Consider the following 23315-nt stretch of genomic DNA (forward strand, 5'->3'; position numbering starts at 1 on the left):
TCAAGGACCCCCACAAATGATATGTATTGGCCGCCAACCCCCATTTGAAAATATGTTGTTCGCTCTGAAAGAATATATATATTCAAAGATTTGCGCCACATTTTCGCGATTTTTCAAAAATAGCACATCTACAAGCTATAGCAGACCTACAAGCAATAGCAGACCTAGAAGCTCATAGCGCGGCACTCGGTGCCACGCTTGTAGATCTAAAGCATAACATAATGCTTAAAACACCAATCCCTACTATATACATAATACATAATAGTTGTGCACCTGTCGCTCATTAAAAGTATAAAGCAGTTCTGAATGATGCAGTGCGTTACGAGCTCGATTAGATATAATCAATCTATAATGAGAATAACCAACCCCCCTTTAGAGTAAACACACTCCATTCCACCTTCGCTATAGTGTTGGTTTCTTACATGTGTGGGTTTGTTCTCCTCTTTTGGAACCGAATAGTGAGAGAGAGAGAGAGAGAGAGAGAAGAGAGAGAGAGAGAGAGAGGGGTGGGGGGGGGGGGGGGGGGGGGGCCATAGAAATTGGGACGGCTATCTAACGTGTAGTGAGGAGTGACAGCTTGTTCCCGTGCCCGCTAATCGTCCTCATCTGTGCCTAGCTTGTCAATGCCCAGATTCTGTCAGTGCCAATCAGGCCCTTAATTGAACACAATTAGCCCCTCCCCCTCCCCCAATGCTTCAAAGGACCATTTCACTCTCTCCAACTCCACTCCCCCCCCCCCCCCCCCCACCCCCCCCCTTCGTCATTCTATCTCTCTCTAGTCTCCCCATATGCATCCTATGGTGCTATAGCTGCGGCCAGAAGACACTTTTCAGTTTTTATTAACGCGCGCCGCGGCCAATTAACGCAGTGACACGCAAGGCCAGGGCCCCCGTCATCTGCTGCCTGCCACCAGCCCCGCCCGGACCCCCCCCCCCCCCCCCCCCCCCCACACACACACACACACACACACACCCTCTGCCGCTGCGCCCCCACCCCTGCCACCACCTCCTCCTCCTCCGTGACCAAAACGCTCTAATTCAATTTATGCAATCACTGTTATTTTTAAATAGTCATTTTGTCTGCTCAGATGAGAGGCCTTACTGCCCGCTGGGCCGGCCCTCTCATGTGAGGGATGGGGTGGGGGGTTAGTAGGGGGGTTTGTGGGGGGGGGGGGGGGGGGGGGGTGGCAAGAGTCTATTGACTCTTTAGGAGAGACGGTAGCTCTCTGATATTATCGTCATTTTTGTCATTTTCTGTCTCGGTGTGGTAGAGGCACAGTCTAGTTGTTGTTTTAGTTTGATTTGTTCATTATGTATTTAATGTACATTTTTAGTTAACCCATTCTGGGCGGGAACCCCTTTTGGTGTTTTAAGCATTAGGCTATGTTGTACTCTAGCTGTTGAAAAATACAGTAGCAGATGTACAAGCTCATAGCACGGCACTCGGTGCCTGTAGGTCTGCTATTTTTGAAAAATGGTGAAAATGTGGCTCAAATGTTTGAATATATTCTTTCAGAGCGAACGTTTTTAACTCAAATCTTTGCTTCTGGGGGGTCCCTGGGACAACATATTTTCAGATGGGGGTCGACGGGCAATTACATATATTTTTGGGGGTCCTTGACATGAAAATGTTTGAGAACCACCGACATAGAAACATAGGGTTTCCAGAAAACTGTCAAGATTTGGAAGACATTTGTAGAATCGTCTAAATGATTCTTTAAATCCTTGAAACTTTATGTTTTCTCCACATATCATATATATATCGATGCTGCCCTTAAAAGTCAGACAGTTTCCAGACACAGTTTGACTCCAGGTTGGTGGACAACCAGACTGTAATCAGGCCCTCGGGGCGTCGGGGCTGGTCTTCAAATATTGATCTGAAAAATCCTGTGCCATCGCTGTGGATCTTTCTAATCAGTCTAAGCCCGACGCGCGGCCGGCCGGGGCATATCAGCCAGGCAGATCTGCTAATGTGCAACGATGCAATTCTGCAGCACTGCAGATATCTTACAGACATATGGAGTGCTTATATTTCCCCCCCTCTGCGCCCCGATGACCTCTGCCTAACTTAAAGGTACATCTCGGGGGCATTCCATTTGGGCATAACAGGGGGAGCTATCGGTGACAGAGGAACTAATCCAGTCCTGCGCAGATTAAGAGTGTTTGTGGAGAGTGGGGTGTGTTTGGCTCTGGCTCTGGGAACGGAACAGAGGGGACTCCTATCAGCTCTCCAGGCAGGCGAGCCTTCAGGCCAACACACTTCTACAGGAGTCTTTGTACTTCCCCAAAGCCTCCATCACTCTCCTCTCTCTCTCTCTCTCTCTCTCTCTCTCTCTCACTTTTTCTTCTCTCCTCCTGCACTCCTCCTCGCTCAATCCCCACTAGTCCCGTCCTATATAGACTTGTCATATTTTCACTGCAGCGACATTTGTTTTCCCGACATGAATACTTCTGCATTTGTCATTGTTGTTGTGTAATGTGTCATGCAGTATAGCTCCATTGCGTTGATGCTGAAAAGGTGCCACAGCGTGTCTTTGGGATTTGGTGGAATGAAGTGCGTTCATTCCCAACTGCTGTGTAGTAGGCAGCTGTGTATACAGTTGGGTGCCACCGATATTGTCCCTTATCATTTGACCCATTTAGGCCTGACCTCAAAATTTAAAAAAGATCCTTCTAAATCCTCCAGTTTTCTGAAATAAATATTTTCACGATTTTTCAAAAATAGCAGACCTACAAGCTCGTAGCGCGCCACTCGGTGGCGCGCTATGAGCTTGTAGATCTGCTATTTTTCAATAGCTAAATTATAACATAATGTTTAAAACACCAAAAGGGGTTCCCGCCCAAAATGGGTTAACTGTCCTTTTGCGCAGATCACGCAAACCTCAGCAAAAAGAAAAGGACAATATCGATGGCCTCCAACTGTAGGTTCAAGGTTGCAATATGACATTTAAATACGTCGCTGGCAATGAAATACAGTTTGACAAATTCCGTTTGTGATTTGTAAGTAGATTTCTTTTTGTCCTAATAATTGCTAAATTATGTAGTGCACTTCTCTCAGCTCTGCGGGAGTCAATATATTTGTATTCTGGAAGGAATACCCAACAAAGAGCAAGTCGTCAAACATTGGCACAGAACAAAAAAAAATCTAATTTTTACTGTTGAAGAAATTAGCAAGGTATAAAAAGAAACCCCTTTTTGTGTTTCAAATGCAGTATTTATTTATCTGAAAGGATGCACATTGTATCAATTTTCACTCTCCCCCCATTCACTTCGCCGCAGGCTGAAGGCTCAGAAGTTGAGAGAATTAATTACTTTTTTTTATTATTATTTATAAAGTAATCTATCTGTGGAGAGGAGACGGAGAAGGAGAGAGAGAGAGAGAGAGAGAGAGAGAGAGAGAGAGAGAGAGAGAGAGAGAGAGAGAGAGAGAGAGAGAGAGAGAGAGAGGCAGGGAACGCCCTGGAGCATTGTCCTTTAAACTGGGCCCTGGCTCCCATTATCTTCCTAACCAGCTACTCACACAAAGTCAAACAACAAACGCACTCTGGGCTGCTGAGGACACTGACTGTATGCAGGGAGAGAGACAGCATGAAATGATGAGAGAGAGAGAGAGAGAGAGAGAGAGAGAGGTTAGTGGAGAAGTCTGCGAAGGTATGAAGAGTCTGTTGAAGGAGAACTGCTGTTATCTCAAAACTTCATGTCTAAAAAATGTGTGTTCAAAACCTTGAGTGTTAATTTAAACACTGTTACCGTGGCCTATTTTTTTTGCACTCTTAGATTTATGAATACTCACAGTGTGTATACTTTCACCTGTAGTCTATTTTATTAACGCACATGTGTTTGTGTCATGAGTTATGTGTAAATTCAAAGTTACTGCTACCTTGTGCTGACTATGTTCCAATTCAGGCATAGTCAATCAAACAGTCAGACCAGAGGTAGCTTCTTTGACGATCCACAGACCATATCCTGATAGAGGAATCCATGGAGCAGTACGTGCCCTGTTGGCCTAGCTATACTCAATGCCTAAATGTCTTTAAATAAATACTTTTTGAAAAGTCTTTGAGGAAAATGAACGGGGAATTCTTTTCCGGGTCTCTTGTCGTCATGAAAGGGGGCGGGACCATAGAGTAATAAAAGGATAGGGACTGAACCGGAGCGTTAGCGTGTGCAAAGCGCTTTGCCAAACCCCTTATCCCTAAACTACTTTGCCTTTTTTTTCTTTTTTTTAACTATTTTGAAAAATATTTTTGGATAGTTAAAATACTGCAACCAAACAGTTGCGAGTAGTTGAATGAAACCATTATCCCCAATCGCAATTGTAAGGAGTTGTATTGGTGTGACATGTCCTTAAAACTGTCTTGTTGCAAGGAGTTGTATTGGTGTGACATGTCCTTAAAACTGTCTTGTTGTAAGGAGTTGCATTGGTGTGACATGTCCTTAAAACTGTCTTGTTGCAAGGAGTTGCATTGGTGTGACATGTCCTTAAAACTGTCTTGTTGCAAGGAGTTGTATTGGTGTGACATGTCCTTAAAACTGTTTCGTTGCAAGGAGTTGCATTGGTGTGACATGTCCTTAAAACTGTTTTGTAGCAAGGAGTTGCATTGGTGTGACATGTCCTTAAAACTTTTATTATTATTATTATATACCTTTATTGAAAGAATAAACCCCTTGAGATGTCACATCTCATTTTCGAGGGGGTCCTCAACAAAAATGAACAGTACATACAATACATGAATACATGAAAACTGTCTTGTTGCAAGGAGTTGCATTGGTGTGACATGTCCTTAAAACTGTTTCGTTGCGAGGAGTTGCATTGGTGTGACATGTCCTTAAAACTGTTTCGTTGCAAGGAGTTGCATTGGTGTGACACAGTGACATATGTCCTTAAAACGGTCTTGTAGCAATGAGTTGCATTGGTGTGACATGTCCTTAAAACTGTTTTGTAGCAAGGAGTTGCATTGGTGTGACATGTCCTTAAAACTGTTTTGTAGCAAGGAGTTGCATTGGTGTGACATGTCCTTAAAACTGTTTTGTAGCAAGGAGTTGCATTGGTGTGACATGTCCTTAAAACTGTTTCGTTGCAAGGAGTTGCATTGGTGTGGTTTGGGCCTAAGGGCTTGATTTATATTGTGTTGCATGCCAGTGGTGCGTGCGTGTTGTGAACTTGTATATCTGCTAATTTTGCCGATCGGCAAGCTTGGCTTTTCCCCTCATGGCAAAATAAAAACCACCACCGCAGAAACTGTCCTCTTGGGAAGGACATCCAAAGCACACACCAACTCCATGGACAACAGAAACTGTCCTCTTGGGAAGGACATCCAAAGCACACACCAACTCCATGGACAACAGCAACTGTCCTCTTGGGAAGGACGTCCAAAGCACACACCAACTCCATGGACAACAGAAACTGTCCTCTTGGGAAGGACATCCAAACACCAACTCCATGGACAACAGCGGTCTTCTCCCAGAGCGTCGCAACTTTTATCCCCCCTCCCTTTCTAAATGAGGAACGAAAGCCCCACCATCGTCAGTGATAAGAACCAAGTCTTTTGAAGAACTTGTACGGTCCAGGAATAGCAACAGGGCTGATTGTTGGCTATTCAGTTTCACAAGGAGGCATTGTAATCAAGCTTCAATTAACCAGCGACTAAATGGGACTCATGCCCTCCAGCTCTCTCTCTCTCTCTCTCTCTCTCTCTCTCTCTCTCTCTCTCTCTCTCTCTCTCTGTCTCTCTGGACCCCTGACATCCCCCATACCCCCACCCATCATCACCCATCGCATCACATGTGTCCTGCATGGAGAATTCTCTTATGGAATACATGTCACATGTTCTGTCTGCGCATGTTGCGAGGGGACAGGACAGGACAGGACAGGACAGGACAGGACAGGACAGGACAGGACAGGACAGGACAGGACAGGACAGGACAGGACAGGACAGGACAGGACAGGACAGGACAGGACAGGACAGGACAGGACAGGACAGGACAGGACAGGACAGGACAGGACCGGACCGGACAGGGCAGGGCAGGGCAGGGGGATTTCCATACTGATAGGATTAACATAAGGAAAACTGCTACGTATTCATTAATTAGTTTCACAACGGGCGAAAAATAGTTGTGGCCGCGATTGTCGATTCTTTAGTTGAATAAAGCTGGTTTTGACCAATCTGGGAAAAGAATCCAAGATAAATGCATTTATTCTGGATCGTGGAACGTGGAGCCGGGATGGCAGGTGACATTTTCACGTCCGGTTAATTTGCTATACGTTGGTGAAGACCACAATCTATCATAAACCACTGAAAAGACCACGTGACGTACATTTACGTCATCGTCGCTGGATTGGACTTGACGCAGATCTACGTCAACGGCGATGAATGTGTTGAGTGACTGAGTGACTGAGTGACTGAGTGACTGAGTGACTGAGTGCACATGTGCGTGTGTGCGTGCATGCGCGCGCGGCCGCATGCCACTTCTGTATAACCACCCCCATGATGGGTCTAAGTGGTTTAGCAGCCTGGAGGCCAAAGGCCAGCCCAGCGTGGCCGATCTCAACGTGAACCTGATGTTGAGAAGGAGTCTTCTCCTCCGGTGTAGGAGGAGGGGAGCATGTGTGGGAGCGTTCCCCTTTTCTCACCCCCACACACACACACACACACACACACACACACACACACACACACACACACACACACACACACACACACACACACACACACACACACACACACACACACACACAAACACAAACACACACACACACACACACACACACACACACACACACACACACACACACACTGCACTGCACCCTTTTCCCCCAATCCACCCCTGTGGAGTCTTAGAGCAGTGGTTCCCAAACTTTTTCATGTCAAGGACCCCCAAATTGACACTAATTAGCCCCACGGACCCCCATTTGAAGAGATGCAGGGACCCCCCATAAGAGAAGATGTTTATGGCCCTAGCAGTGATTTTGAACCATTTTAATTTCAAGGATCCCCAGTTTGACATACATTAGTCTACGGATACAGTATAGGCACTGTACAAAAAAAGGAGAAAAGAAAAAGGGGGGGTTCTTTTATTTTCTTCAAAAGGGCACATTGCTGTCCAGAGGGCACTAGCACCCCCTAGTGTAGCTCTGTGCACGCCACTGTTTGGAGGTAAAACAGCCCTGCACCATGTTATGTTTGGAGGTAAAACAGCTCTGCACCATGTTTGTTGGGCCCAGCGGTGAAGATTCTAGTAGTGAGTGATACCCACTATAGTGTTGTTTTTGGCAGCAAATTTTGATTTGAATAGTCTCTTGAATAGTTTATTTAGTTTTAGTCACATTTTAGTCACCCTCAGACTGTTTCAGTCGATTAAATATCATAAGACTTTAGTCGACTACATCTACAGTTGATTTAGTCGACTAAAATGTATTTTGTCGGGCCTTGATGTCGTCGTAATGACTGTTTTTACACTTGCTGAAAATAGCCAATCTACAAGCTTGCTGAGCTTGTAGATCTGCTATTTTCAGCATGCAACCGATTGTAAAATGACTGGATCTCTTGTCCACTGGTCCCTTCCTAACATTATAGTCTAGTTTTTATTTGCTGACGAAATTGTCAGTATATTTACTCTTAGTTTTAGTCATCGTAGCTTAGTTTTCATTTAGTTTCCATTTAGTTTTCGTCAGTGGAAAAAAGTAGTCGACGGACATTTTCCGTCTTAGTTTTAGTCGACGAAATCAACACTGATACCCACTATAGCGTTGTGTCTGTCTTTTTGGTGAAGGAAATGAATCAGCTCACTTCCGTAGGAAAGATCTGTTCAGTTGCAAATGCGATGCGGACACGCCCCCACTGAGTTCCAATCTGTTCTCTTGTCCATACCCACCATGCATGCATGCAGGCTGCCAACACTCCTGATTTTTAGGAGACTCTTGAATTTGTACCCCTTTATCCTTCCATGGCTCCTCGATTGAAATGTATCCTGAATTTCCTCTGATGATTCGTCAAATCAAACTCCCTGTTACAATGCACCAGAATACAAGAAAGTTATACATCTGTTCAAGACAAAAGGGTCTGGGCGGGAGCACCACCTGTAAATCTCCTGATTTCTCACTGTCTATAATGTTGGGCAGGTATCTATAGGCTATGCCAATATCACAATCACTGTCTATAATGTCGGGCAGGTATCTATAGGCTATGCCAATATCACAATCACTGTCTGTTGGGCAGGTATCTATAGGCTATGCCAATATCACCATCACTGTCTATAATGTTGGGCCGGTATCTATAGGCTATGCCAATATCACAATCACTGTCTATAATGTTGGGCAGGTATCTATAGGCTATGCCAATATCACAATCACTGTCTATAATGTTGGGCAGGTATCTATAGGCTATGCCAATATCACATGCTATTACGTTCATCTAGAATATTGAAATGGAATGCTTTTATGCGCTCAGTGGTTTTCAACCAGTGGTCCGGGGACCACCAGGTGTCCTTGAGGGGGTTCCAGGTGCGGTCCCCAGCTAAATTATGGAGAGTCGGTAACCAAATGGACCCTTATATAGATCTTTAACTCTTGAGAGCGTAAAATGAAACCAAGTGGACCTTGGTTTCATTTTACGCTCGCAAGAGTTACATTATATTGTTAAACATCTGCATTAATAACTTACAATAAGTCTACACAATTAGAGAACGTAGAATAATGTTTATTTTGATCAAACATTTGCCTGCATGTCTTGGGTCTGAGAGGCTGAATGTCATCGAATGGTTGTCCATGCAGCTCAAATACAGAATAAATAATGGGCCTTTCATATGATATGAAAAGGCTTGAAAACCACTGCGCTATAATATGAATAATGTGCACACTGTAATATACGGGCGAGGGAGGCCCAAGCCCCCCCCCCCCCCCCCCCCCCTCGTGCAGTAAGGCTTGTGTGGAGGCTATACTTTGTGTTGAGGATCCGAGGGATCACTTACCAGTTCCAACTGCATTACTATTCATGAGATGGGTAAGGCTCGGGGGCAGAGGATTAGGGAGTCCCTCAGTGCTTGTTGTGCTGTAGGCTGTGTGGAGGCTCAAGGCCTCAGGCTCTGGGAGGGGGACATCTACAGGGTCTGTCTGGCACTGATGGTGGGGTCTATTATCACCCTGGGACCCTTCTGTCCCACCGCGGAACACTTACTGGCACTGCCAGCTAATGGAAAAAAGTCTGTCTTTTTCCCCCATCCTCCTTTCTAGTTCTTTAACCTCATCAACCTCTTTGTATATCCTCGCTTTTCAATTTTATTTTTTCCCCCCTTCTTCTTCTTCTTCTTCTTCTTCTTCTTCTTCTTCTTCTTCTTCTTCTTCTTCTTCTTCTTCTTCTTCTTCTTCTTCTTCTTCTTCTTCTCCTCCTCCTCCTCCTCCTCCTCCTCCTCCTCCTCCTCCTCCTCCTCCTCCTCCTCCTCCTCCTCCTCCTCCTCCTCCTCCTTCTTCTTCTTCTTCTTCTTCTTCTTCTTCTTCTTCTTCTTCTTCCTCCATTGGTTAAATTGTGCTGCTGTATCGTATATGGCTTCTTTTAGGTGATGAAATGGGATTTCAAGAGTATTTATCTTCCATATTTCTGATAGGTCCTGCCTTATATAGCCTCGGAAACCCAGACGTTTTTAAAGTGAGTTATTACGGTTTGAAGTTGATTGATGGTTGGATCATGTCATCATCATTGTATTATCAGTTGAATTGGTTGGCTCAAACCCATATAAGGCATATACTGTATTTGTCATATTTAGTTTCACAGGAAAAATATGATTCACTTTTGATATACTGTAAGAATACAGCACATGTTGTTTGGCATTTATTGTTATATAGCACAACATGAGTTACATGACTGGGGATATATGGTCTGAAATGGTCAAAAGGCATTTTTCACTTAATCTCAACTTTAACCTTCATCACTATTGTCCGATTACAACTCGTCACAAGCTTATATACATCTGGCTTTTTCCCCAGCAATTTTTCCCGAACTTTATAGATTTTCAGAAAAAAGGTTGAAGGTGTTTTTTTTTTATGTGTGTCACCGACGTCTCAATCCCTGAACTTTTCCACATCTCTGCCACTTCCATGCCATGCCGGAAGGCAACATTCAGGAGAATAGCTTTTTTTCCCGAAGTCTCCTGTCCTGAACTTGAACACAGCATTTTGCGTTGAACAAATGTGTTTAGAAATCCATGTCGTTACACACCTGCATCTCCACTAGCTAAAGAGTGCTGGGGTTGCGCCACCGGAAATAGCAGATCTACAAGCTCACAACGCGTCACAGTGCGACGCTATTTTTGTCCAAAAGTGCCCTCTTAAAGGAGCATTCAGTGATTTGGGTGATTTGGAAAACCACCCAGTCCGCCCTGGTAACAAAATGTGCACATGCATGCTCTACAGTGGGGGGAAGTGCAACAGGCCAACAGCATGTGCACCAAGGCTCGCCCCCACTCGATCATGATTGGAGGAAGGCCCCTCTCATCCTGATTGGATGAAGGCTTTGCCACCCGCCACCAAAACGGAAACTAGGGTTTTTTGACCCCAGGGGCTCACTGGGGACAGGGAGGAACTCCTTATATGGTCAGCACACTCTATAGTAGGGAGGATTATCCAGAAAAAAAGAAAAAATAAGTGATATTTGAATTAAGTCAAATCACTGAATATACCTTTAACGGGATTTCAGCCCCTGCGCCCCCTCTCTAACACTCTCTGCTCCCTCCCCCTCCTCCCCCTCCTCCCTCCCCCCCACGCAGGTGATGAGCATCCTGAGTAACCCCGGCGGCGTGCCCTCCCAGTCCCAGCACGACTTCTCCATCTCCCCACTGCACGGCGGCCTGGACGGCGTGGTGGGCTCCAACGCCATCTCGGCCAGCTGCAGCCAGCGCTCCGCCGTGGACCATCCCATCAAGGGCGGCGGCGGCGGGGGCGTGGACGGCCTGGCGTCCTCCCAGTCCTACTGCCCTCCCACCTACAGCGCCAGCAGCTACAGCGTGGACCCCGTGGCCGCGGGCTACCAGTACAGCCAGTATGGACAGAGTGAGTAGTATATATATACACAGTCTAGACTATAGCTGCAGCTACAGCGTGGACCCCGTGGCCGTGGGCTACCAGTACAGCCAGTATGGACAGAGTGAGTAGTATATATACACAGTCTAGACTATAGCTCACACATGGGGCAACTCATGGCGGTGGCCCCCAGGGGGCCACACCTTCACTTAACCCATTTTGGACTGCGGTCGATTTAAAAAAAAAAGGCTTCTAAATCCTAAAATGTTTCTGAAAAACATATGTTTCTATGTCAGTTTCTATGTCAAGGACATAAAAATGTTATTTTTCAGGATTCCAATAAAAAACTCAAAAAACTTCAGGATTTCATTTCAAATATAGCAAAAATAGTTGATCTACAAGGTCAAAACACGTCACGTGCGACGTGTTTGGAGTGTGTAGATCGGCTATTTTTGCTACAACAGTGGCCCTCTGGAGTGAGTGTTGAAATATATAGTGGCCCTCTGGAGTGAGTGTTGAAATATATAGTGGCCCTCTGGAGTGAGTGTTGAAATATATAGTGGCCCTCTGGAGTGAGTGTGGAAATATATAGTGGCCCTCTGGAGTGAGTGTGGAAATATATAGTGGCCCTCTGGAGTGAGTGTGGAAATATATAGTGGCCCTCTGGAGTGAGTGTGGAAATATAGTGGCCCTCTGGAGTGAGTGTGGAAATATAGTGGCCCTCTGGAGTGAGTGTGGAAATAGAGTGGCCCTCTGGAGTGAGTGTGGAAATATATACTGTAGTGGCCCTCTGGAGTGAGTGTGGAAATAGAGTGGCCCTCTGGAGTGAGTGTGGAAATATAGTGGCCCTCTGGAGTGAGTGTGGAAATATAGTGGCCCTCTGGAGTGAGTGTGGAAATATAGTGACCCTCTGGAGTGAGTGTGGAAATATATAGTGGCCCTCTGGAGTGAGTGTGGAAATAGAGTGGCCCTCTGGAGTGAGTGTGGAAATATAGTGGCCCTCTGGAGTGAGTGTGGAAATATAGTGACCCTCTGGAGTGAGTGTGGAAATATATAGTGGCCCTCTGGAGTGAGTGTGGAAATAGAGTGGCCCTCTGGAGTGAGTGTGGAAATATAGTGGCCCTCTGGAGTGAGTGTGGAAATATAGTGGCCCTCTGGAGTGAGTGTGGAAATATATATAGTGGCCCTCTGGAGTGAGTGTGGAAATATAGTGGCCCTCTGGAGTGAGTGTGGAAATAGAGTGGCCCTCTGGAGTGAGTGTGGAAATATAGTAGCCCTCTGGAGTGAGTGTGGAAATACAGTGGCCCTCTGGAGTGAGTGTGGAAATATATAGTGGCCCTCTGGAGTGAGTGTGGAAATATAATGGCCCTCTGGAGTGAGTGTGGAAATATAATGGCCCTCTGGAGTGAGTGTGGAAATATAGTGGCCCTCTGGAGTGAGTGTGGAAATATAGTGACCCTCTGGAGTGAGTGTGGAAATATATAGTGGCCCTCTGGAGTGAGTGTGGAAATATAGTGGCCCTCTGGAGTGAGTGTGGAAATATAGTGACCCTCTGGAGTGAGTGTGGAAATATATAGTGGCCCTCTGGAGTGAGTGTGGAAATAGAGTGGCCCTCTGGAGTGAGTGTGGAAATATAGTGGCCCTCTGGAGTGAGTGTGGAAATATAGTGGCCCTCTGGAGTGAGTGTGGAAATATAGTGGCCCTCTGGAGTGAGTGTGGAAATATAGTGACCCTCTGGAGTGAGTGTGGAAATATAGTGACCCTCTGGAGTGAGTGTGGAAATATAGTGGCCCTCTCCATCGTCAAAGTTGCCCACTAAACAAACACATGGGTCTCTCTTGATCGCCACGCGCATTCCACACCCATTGTTTCTGTTCCCCTCAAATGCCTTTATCTTGGAAAAAAAGAAAGAAAAAAAAGATGTATTCAGCGGTCCAGAGCTGAATACATAAGTAGTAATCGTCGCGCTAAGACTGTGAGCTGATGATGAGATTCAATGTATTGTCAATGTATACAGTACAAGTAAGTACAACTGTCCGAGCGAAAAGAAAAATATCCGATCCGTCATCACAACAACACACATCGTATGTAACATAACATCCTGTGGGGGTCCTGTGGATCCTTCAAAATAAGGGTTGCACGGGAAAAATGCTGGCTGGCATGGGTGAATGAATGAATGAATGAATGAATGCTGGCAGGAAAAGTGTTAAGACAATGGACAGGACACACGAGTAAACAGCAGAGGGTGAGACCCTGATGCATAGAGCGCATATAGCAGCACTATACCAACAGAGCGACGTCCATTATAATTAGCCAACTATGAGAAAGTTTTTGCTACGACAGTAATATGCACTGTGGCCCTCTGGAGTGAGAGTGTAAATATGGTGGCCCTCTCCATCGTCAAAGTTGCCCACCCCTGCCATATAGTCTATACCTGTTGACATGAGTGCTCACTGCTTAGTGTGCGTTTAAGTTGTTTGTGTGTGTCGCTTCAATAAAACTATTGAAAGACACCGGTCTGAGTTGACAACGTTTGACAACGCATTTACAAGGGCGGCTAGCTACTGTATTACATAGGAGAAAAAGTCTGATTTGTGTATGAACAGTCATTACGACGGCGTCAATGCCCGTCAAAATACTTAGTCGACTAAATCAACTGTAGATTTAGTCGACTAAAATCTTATGACATTTAGTCGACTAAAACTAGAGACATTCCAGGTGACTAAAATGTGACTAAAACTAAATGAAAACTATTCAAGAGACTATGACTAAAACTTTAAAAATCTAAATTTGCTGCCAAAAACAACAGTGGTAAAGATTGCATTCGTCAAATTGTGGTCCTAAAAAAAAGGCTGATATGTCCTCGCAAGTATAGTGTGTGTGTACCTTGTAGTGTTTGTGGAAATGGCACCGCCTGCTGCAGGCTATTTAGCTATCTCTGGGGTTGACTCAATTTGAAAGATGGAGGTGACACAAGAGGAAGTGATGCCCATGCAAGTCCCCGGACGGAGAGCCCCCTGACCCTTAGCCCCCCCCCCTCCCCCTCCCTAGAAGCAAACACGTGCTCCTGATAAAGCCCCCCTCCCCCCCCCACCCCCCAACATCCTTGTCTAGAGCTGGCTTAGTCACACCCCACTACACTTGGATGGGAGAGAGAGAGGAGAGAGGCTACTTCAAAGGCATCGACACACACATGCACCGCACCCCCCCGGGGGCCGCAGTGTCCCCTCGCCCACCTCTCTCTCTCTCTTTCTTACTCTATTTTCTATCACTACGCACGCACGCACGCACGCACGCACGCACACACACACACACACACAACACAGGGCAGGAAAGAGTTAGCTTTATTAGATTAGCATAATTGTTGACTGATGCTGTCACAACCGCTCACAAGAGGCAAACGGAGGCACACTTCCCCCCATGATCATCCAGCCATCATTTGTGTCTATTTATAATAGCTTGAAGTGAAGGCGTGGTGGTGTGCTTTATAGCGCTTGTTGCGTTTAGTTATTTCTTTATTATTTTTCGTGTGGAGTATGTGTACTGTATGCAATGCATGTTGTGCATGCGTGCGTGCGTGCATGCATGCGTGCGTGCGTACGTGCGTGCACGTGTGTATGTGTGTGCGCGAGTGTTTTGTCAGCAGCCGGAGACTGACGGCAGTCCGGATGTGAGCTGATGTGAGGTTAATTAAGCCGCTGATTGAGCACAGTGGCTGATGGGTAATGAATGGAGGGAGGGAGAGAGAGAGAGAGAAGAGAGGAGTCTTGTTAGATGAAAATGATGGGCCGTGGGGAGCTGTGTGTGTCTGTGTGTGTGTGTGTGTGTGTGTGTGTGTGTGTGTGTGTGTGTGTGTGTGTGTGTGTGTGTGTGTGTGTGTGTGTGTGTGTGTGTGTGTGTGTGTGTGTGTGTGTGTGTGTGTGTGTGTTTGTGTGTGTGTGTGTGTGTGTGTGGAGCTGTGTGTGTGTGTGCGTGGGGAGCTGTGTGTGTGTGTGTGTGTGTGTGTGCGTGGGGAGCTGTGTTTGTGTGTGTGTGCGTGGGGAGCTGTGTGTGTGTGTGTGTGTGTGTGTGTGTGTGTGTGTGTGTGTGTGTGTGTGTGTGCGTGTGTGTGTGTGCGTGGGGAGCTGTGTGTGTGTGTGTGCGGCGCGCCACGCAGTGGAGGGCATGAAATCAGAGATGCCAAGTGTAAATGAAGACTGGCACGTCGGGCGCCACACGCGGGCCCCGTCTTGAGTGACAGCATGCAGGGGACACGCGGCAGGGCGAAACGTGCACGCTCCCTCCGTGCCAGAAGCGTGCCGTGCCACCACGCGGCCCTCCTGTGTGTGTGTGCGTGTGTGTGTGTGTGTGTGTGTGTGTCTATTGACAATTTCATCAACAGATAAAAACTAAAATGTTAGGAAGGGACTAGTGGACAAGAGATCCAGTATAAGTCATTTTACACTTGGTTGCATGCTGAAAATAGCTGATCTACAAGCTCACAACGCGTCACAGCGCAACGTGTTGTGAGCTTGTAGATCTGCTATTTTCAGCAAGTGTAAAATCAGTCATTACGACAGCATCAAGGCCCGCCAAAATACATTTTAGTCGACTAAATCAACTCTAGATTTAGTCGACTAAAATCTTACGATATTTAGTCGACTAAAACTAGACTAACACTAAAACATTCCGGGTGACTAAAATGTGACTAAAACTATGTTAAAACTATTCAAGAGACAACATTTTCTGCCAAAAACAACACTGGTTCCTCCTCGCACCGGTGAAACCACACCATGTAGAAATGGACCTGAAAGAGAGAGGGTCCGTTTGAGTACAATCTCTGGGTTCAATGAACACCCATTCATTTCAGTCAGAGGAATGAAAGGTGAGCGAATTGGACGTATATGGAATGGTGTGTGTGTGTGTGTGTGTGTGTGTGTGTGTGTGTGTGTGTGTGTGTGTGTGTGTGTGTGTGTGTGTGTGTGTGTGTGTGTGTGTGTGTGTGTGTGTGTCTGTGCGTGCTAGGGCATTCACTTCTAGTCATTTTTACTAGTTGACTAGTTGCCTAGTTTACTAGTCGTAGACTAGTTGTTTAACTATACCTATTATGTAAAAATAAATAAAAATAAAATGGTGTGATTAGGGTCCATTGGGCCACGCGGGCCGTGGCCCAGTCAGTTTAGAGCTGGCCCAGTCTAACTTCGAAGAGAGGGGGCGAAAAAACAAGAAAAACAACAAAAGATAGCCTACTTTGGCAGCCCTTGTGCATGCAAATTTCTGTTTAGTATAGCAAACCACAGCATGCAAGCCGCCTTTGTTTTAAATGGTCTCCCAAACTGCTCACACTTCACACCTATCGGCCGGGGATGCGCTATCGCCCCGCAATGCTAATTTGCCCGTGACACAGTCCCTATATGCCGTAGTTGTAACCGTGACACAGCCCCTATATGCCGTAGTTGTAACCGTGACACAGCCCCTATATGCCGTAGTTGTAACCGTGACACAGCCCCTATATACCGTAGTTGTAACCGTGACACAGCCCCTATATACCGTAGTTGTAACCGTGACACAGCCCCTATATACCGTAGTTGTAACCGTGACACAGCCCCTATATACCGTAGTTGTACCTGTGACACAGCCCCTATATACCGTAGTTGTAACCGTGACACAGCCCCTATATACCGTAGTTGTACCTGTGACACAGCCCCTACCGGTATATACCGTAGTTGTAACCATGACACAGCGCCCCCTATATACCGTAGTTGTAACCGTGACACAGCCCCTATATACCGTAGTTGTAACCGTGACACAGCCCCTATATACCGTAGTTGTAACCGTGACACAGCCCCTTATATATACCGTAGTTGTAACCGTGACACAGCCCCTATATACCGTAGTTGTAACCATGACACAGCGCCCCCTATATACCGTAGTTGTAACCGTGACACAGCCCCTATATACCGTAGTTGTAACCGTGACACAGCCCCTAAATACCGTAGTTGTAACCGTGACACAGCCCCTATATACCGTAGTTGTAACCTTGACACAGCCCCTATATACCGTAGTTGTAACCGTGACACAGCCCCTATATACCGTAGTTGTAACCTTGACACAGCCCCTATATACCGTAGTTGTAACCGTGACACAGCCCCTATATACCGTAGTTGTAACCTTGACACAGCCCCTATATACCGTAGTTGTAACCGTGACACAGCCCTGTAACCGTGACACAGCCCCTATATACCGTAGTTGTAACCGTGACACAGCCCCTATATACCGTAGTTGTAACCGTGACACAGCCCCTATATACCGTAGTTGTAACCGTGACACAGCCCCTATATACCGTAGTTGTAACCATGACACAGCGCCCCCTATATACCGTAGTTGTAACCGTGACACAGCCCCTATATACCGTAGTTGTAACCATGACACAGCGCCCCCTATATACCGTAGTTGTAAACGTGACACAGCCCCTATATACCGTAGTTGTAACCGTGACACAGCCCCTATATACCGTAGTTGTAACCGTGACACAGCCCCTATATACCGTAGCTGTAACCGTGACACAGCCCCTATATACCGTAGTTGTAACCGTGACACAGCGCCCCCTATATACCGTAGCTGTAACCGTGACACAGCCCCTATATACCGTAGCTGTAACCGTGACACAGCCCCTATATACCGTAGCTGTAACCGTGACACAGCCCCTATATACCGTAGTTGTAACCGTGACACAGCCCTATATACCGTAGCTGTAACCGTGACACAGCCCCTATATACTGTAGTTGTAACCGTGACACACCCCTATATACCGTAGTTGTAACCGTGACACAGCCCCTATATACCGTAGTTGTACCTGTGACACAGCCCCTATATACCGCAGTTGTAACCGTGACACAGCGCCCCCTATATACCGTAAAGTTGCCCCGACATAAAATCTTTCTTTCCCTTCTTTCTCCTCCTTTGCTCCATAGCCGCCGTGGACTACCTGGCCAAGAACGTGAGCTTGTCCACCCAGAGGAGGATGAAACTGGGGGACCACTCTGCGGTGCTGGGCCTCCTGCAGGTGGAGACGGGACAGGCCTACTGAGGGCATGCCCCCCCCCCCCCCCCCCAACACCACCCACCCAAAGCCTCTGCTCCGTCACCCCCCTCCGTCACCCCCCCATCGCCGCTGCTGCCCTCCACCCACAACCGGTGCACCGCCCGCCATGTTGCTCCGAAATAGCAGATCTATATACAAGCTCACAACGCGTCGCTTCCGCGACGCTTTGTGAGCTTGTATAAAGATCTGCTATTTCCGGGAGACTTTAGCCACATTCCAATACCTCAAATCTCGGCCACTCGCTCACTCACGCTCGGGTCACTTCCAGCATGGCAAATTATGGTGAAATTGGTGACCTGCCGAAATATGTGAGCATCTTGTGGACTCCACACAACTTACATGGAGGTCTTTAAATACGTGGCCTGAATACCTGCTATAGGTTGAACGATTTACATTCAGACACTGACGTTATGCGATTGTCTAGACGATGGTCACATATTTCAGTCACCAATTTCACCGTAACAGCTCCATGCTGGAGTGAGCGAGTGTGAATGAGTGAGTGTGAGTGAGCAAGTGTGAGTGAGTGAGCGAGTGTGAGCGAGAGTGAGTGAGTGAGTGTGAGTGAGTGAGTGAGTGTGAGTGAGTGAGTGAGCGAGTGTGAGTGAGTGAGTGAGTGTGAGCGAGAGTGAGTGAGCGAGTGGCCGAGATTTTGGGGTATTGGAATTGGCTTTTTAGTCATCGGGACTCAAACTTGTAGATCTGCTATTTTCGGGTAGAGTTTGTGTCGGGACTCTCTCTCTCTCACCATGCTCTCCCTCCTCCTCCTCCGAGCGCAGCCCAAAGCATTATGGGAATTGTAGTCCAGGAAGGAAGTGATCCCCCCCCCCCCCCCCCGACTATGACACCAGCACACACAAGCACGACGTGCACACTTTCTCCGGGCTGGGGCGGGGGGCGGGGAGGGGGGGGATGGGGCCGCCCGCCCACCACCACCACCACGTTCCAAGAAAGTGTGCGAGAGTGCGCTGCTGTCCCTGATTGGGACAAATTAATGCTCTCATGAAAATGGAACTGAGCTTTCTTCTTTTTTAATTTCCCCCCCCTTCATTGCCATTATATGAACTGCTACCGTCGCCTGGCTCTGCCCTCTCTCTGTTCTCAGTCTTCGGGTGGTTATTATGCCCCCCCCAACTCCCCCCCCCCCCCAACTCCAGAACACACAGGGGCGGGGGGGTGGGGCGGGGTGGGGGGGCGGTGGGACAGACAGACAGGATGGCCGTGGCCATGCATGTAGAACACATGCATCGACAACATGTACTTTGACCCCGTTGCTGTTTATAGTATAGTTAAAACAAAGCCCCCCCCCCCCCCCCCCCCCCAATATCATTTGAATGATCTCAACCTTATCGTTTCCCTTTTTTTTGTTAATATCGTTATGATAAGATTATTGTTGCTATGGTTACATGGTTATTATGATTAATGTGGTTTTTTATGTTGATCTTTGATGATTCCATGCGTAATAGCTCCTCCTCCTCCTCCTCCTCGTTATAAGGTGTCAGGGTGTGAAATAAATAATGTGTGAAACTCAACCCCAAAACCACCGAGGCAATCTGGGAATAATGTGTGCGTGCCAGTGTGGTTTTTGTCGACTAAAACTAAAACAAAAAATGTTCGTCGACTAGTGGACAAGACATCCAGTATAATTCATTTTACACTTGGTTGCATGCTGAGCTTGTAGATCGGCTATTTTCAGCAAGTGTAAAATCACTCATTACGACGGCATCAAGGCCCGTCAAAATACATTTTAGTCAACTAAATCAACTGTAGATTTCTGTAGAAAATCTTATGACTGAAACTAGACTAACACTAAAACATTCCAGGTGACAAAAATGTGACTAAAACTAAATGAAAACTATTCAAGAGACTTATATGACTAAAACTAAAATCAAAATTTTCTGCCAAAAACAACACATGGTGCGTGCGTGCGCGCGTGCGTGCGTGCGTGCGTGCGTGCGTGCGTGCGTGCGTGCGTGTATAGGCCGGCCGGTCGGTCGGTCAGACAAGGGAGGATGATTGTTTTTCCAGGCTGCTGTATCCCTGAGCGCCATAATGTTCACGAGCGATTTGACCTTCCCACCACTTTCATATTCGACTTGACATTCCTAAAGATCTCGGGCCACTCTGTGGGAAGTCTGGCTGCATGGGGCGGATTCTACGAAGGGGGGGGGGGGGGGGAATTAAAGCAAGCGGCCAAATAGCTTCCCTTCCTTAACCTCCATGCCATCCTTAGCCGCGGTCCGTGGGGAGGGGAGCATTGTTTGTATAAGAACAGGATTGTGGGGGGGGGGGGGGGGAAATTAATGTATTTTGTTTAGAAAATACGGACCTTGCCAAGTATAGGACTATAGCTTCAACCCCCAGCCACCACCCACCCTCGTCCACCCCTCCCAAATCCCATCTGCCGGGGAGCTCCTGTGTGACTTTAACAGGGTAAAGCAGATTAAATCACACAAACATAATGTCAACGCTAATTCACAGTGACCCTTCCCTTCCCCGCCGCTTCTCGCTGCCAGACAGCATTCTCTAGTTTTCCCCGGCTGTAATTAACACATTTTCTCCACCATGTACAATTCCGTTGACACATTCCACAGACATTTTACACACACATATATATATATAGATATATATTTAACCCATTTAAAAAATAATCTCCTAAATTCTGATATAATACCTCATGTTTCTGTATTAGTGGTGCTCAATATTTCATGTCAAGGACCCCCAAAAATTACATGTATTTGGCCACCGACCCCATCTGAAAATATGTTGTTCCAGGAACCTCCTCAGAAGCAAAGATATTAGTTAAGAACGTTCGCTCTGAAATAATATATATTCAAAGACTTGTGCCACATTTTCACGATTTCTTTCAAAAATAGCAGACCTACAAGCTCGTAGCGCGGCACCAGTATAACAAAATCACAAAAAACACCAAAAGGGGGTTCCCGCCCCAAAATGGGATAAGCTTTCCGTCTCTTTCTAATGTGAGATTAAAAGTAGGCGAGCTGTGTCCGCATGCAGTTTGGTATAGATCATTATAATCCAGTCATTTATGTGAAATGTCACAGCCAGGTAACAGCAACCAACCAGCAGGTATAACAGCCCTGATCTGGGCTACATACACATAAAGGTTTGTGACACAAAGCATATTTCTCAAGACCGGTTCTCGGTCACCTTCAAATGAAAAGTGTACATTAGACTGGGCAGATTGTGTATTGTTTGTTTATAAAGAGTATGTTTTATAATAAAACAGGAGGTCGTAGATAAGCAAGGGATCAGAAGTAATGTTTTATTTGAACTTTATTATTTTTGAAAATTTGAACTTTTTTTGTTGTACTATATTTTATTGATTTACTTTGATTATTATTATTATTATTATTTTACAGAAGTGTGTGTTTTGGGCCCGGTGAAGTATGGAATTATTTTTACAAAAAAACAAAAAAATAAGAATTAGGAAATGAAAAACAGATTGATTCCGTTAAATTTACTCAACTTCAAACTGTATATTAAAGCTTATAGCTGACAGAGCAGACTTCCCGGACTGTTGTATATTTGAAAGGTGGACCAGAGGAGGAGGAGGACGCATATCTTCAGGTGTCGGAGCGTTTGAGGGTGTTTTTGAGCAACAAGCACTTATTATTAGACTAATAACTTGTACAGACTGTGAACCGTTATATTCACACCCTGACCTCTGGCTCTCTGAGTGTTGGACGCTGCTGGAGGAGAACTCAGCTTGTTTGTCGTCAATGCCAGTTGAAGACCAGTCTTTCTGAGTTCTGGGGAAATTGAATAGAGTCACATTTGATTCACGGACCAATACGACTTTTCTTTTTTTTTGGGGGGGGGGGGGGGGGGGGGGGGAAGTCCTGCTTAAAAGTACTAGGCCTATTTACCGCTGACCCTGCTGCACTGAATTATAGAGCGGTTCCAAAATGCCCTGCTTTTAAAAGCATCCCTCTTGTGTATATTAAAAAAAAAGCAAAAAAAAAAAAAAAGAAGATTTTTTAGAATTGCCTTCTATAGTGTATCAAATCCATTTCTAACACTTGCGTCAAACAAACAGCATTTGGATATTTAAAGCATATTGACTGTGTATCTCTCCCATCCACCCCCCCCCCCCCCCCCCCCCCCTCTGATCCCCCCCCCCCCCTAACCTGTTTACTTGCTTTTCTGACATCTGTGGGGTTTTTTTGCTTTTATTCCCTCCTTTTTCTGTTCCGCATGTGTGTATATTATCATGGTATATAATTTATTCTGCTGTATGAAGTATTAGAAGTAGTTGGGAAAACTTGTATTGGTATTTACTACCTTTCTTCAGCCTGTTAAGGTGTGTTTACTGTAACACTGGCGTAACTGTTATCAATTAAAGATCTTAAAACCCGAACACCTGCTGCTTGTTGTCTCTTTCGTTGTGACGTTTTCCCTGTGATTCTTTTTAACGCAATGCTGAGCACCTCAACTTGCCCTTGCCAGTGTTGTTTTAACGCAATGCTGAGCACCTCAACTTGCCCTTGCCAGTGTTGTTTTAACGCAATGCTGAGCACCTCAACTTGCCCTTGCCAGTGTTGTTTTAACGCAATGCTGAGCACCTCAACTTGCCCTTGCCAGTGTTGTTTTCGTTGACTGAAACTAAGACAGAAAATGTTCGTCGACTACCTTTTTTCACTGACGAAGACTAAATGGAAACTAAATGAAAACTAAGCTACGATGACTGAAACTATAAGACTAAATATACTGACAATTTCGTCAACAAATAAAAACTAGACTAAAATGTTAGGAAGAGATTAATGGACAGGAGATCCAGTATAAGTCATTTTACACTTTGTTGCATGCCGAAAATAGCCGATCTACAAGCTCACAACGCGACAGACAACAGCTTTCGCCTTTATTTTATTTTATAGAGGGATAGGTATTACGGTAGGCTGACAGGAAATGGGGAGAGAGATGGGGGGGTGACAAGCCGTCGGGATCGGGAGTCGAACCCGCGGCACGCTGCCAGACTGGATTACCAGCCAAGGTGCCCTGATGGCTACACCAGCCGCCCGCGGGCCACCTGGCCTCATTTCTAACAAAGATAAGCGACGCTCACAAAAGGATACCTATACTGTATATGCAGTTTTTTGAGTGGTGTAAACCACTCCTACAACTGGCTTTTGTGTGCAGAAAAAAATGAGCATGGTTGCTATGTTCAAAATAATTTCTGACGTAATTAAATCACACCCGG

The 23315-nt window shown here is 46.1% G+C and overlaps 1 pseudogene across 1 annotated transcript in view; it reads left to right on the plus strand.

Annotated features, from left to right (window-relative positions):
• The window catches only part of LOC306929561 (paired box protein Pax-7-like), a 68292-nt pseudogene extending 50210 nt beyond the window's left edge, over positions 1 to 18082 (plus strand). Inside the window, exons 7-8 of the transcript in view lie at positions 10691 to 11043; positions 17967 to 18082. The product of the transcript in view is annotated as a paired box protein Pax-7-like (transcript). The remainder of the gene's footprint in view (positions 1 to 10690; positions 11044 to 17966) is intronic.
• The last annotated feature ends 5233 nt before the right edge of the window (positions 18083 to 23315 follow it).

Source organism: Electrona antarctica (assembly GCF_951216825.1).
Source record: "Electrona antarctica genome assembly, chromosome: 9".
Classification (NCBI taxonomy): domain Eukaryota; kingdom Metazoa; phylum Chordata; class Actinopteri; order Myctophiformes; family Myctophidae; genus Electrona; species Electrona antarctica.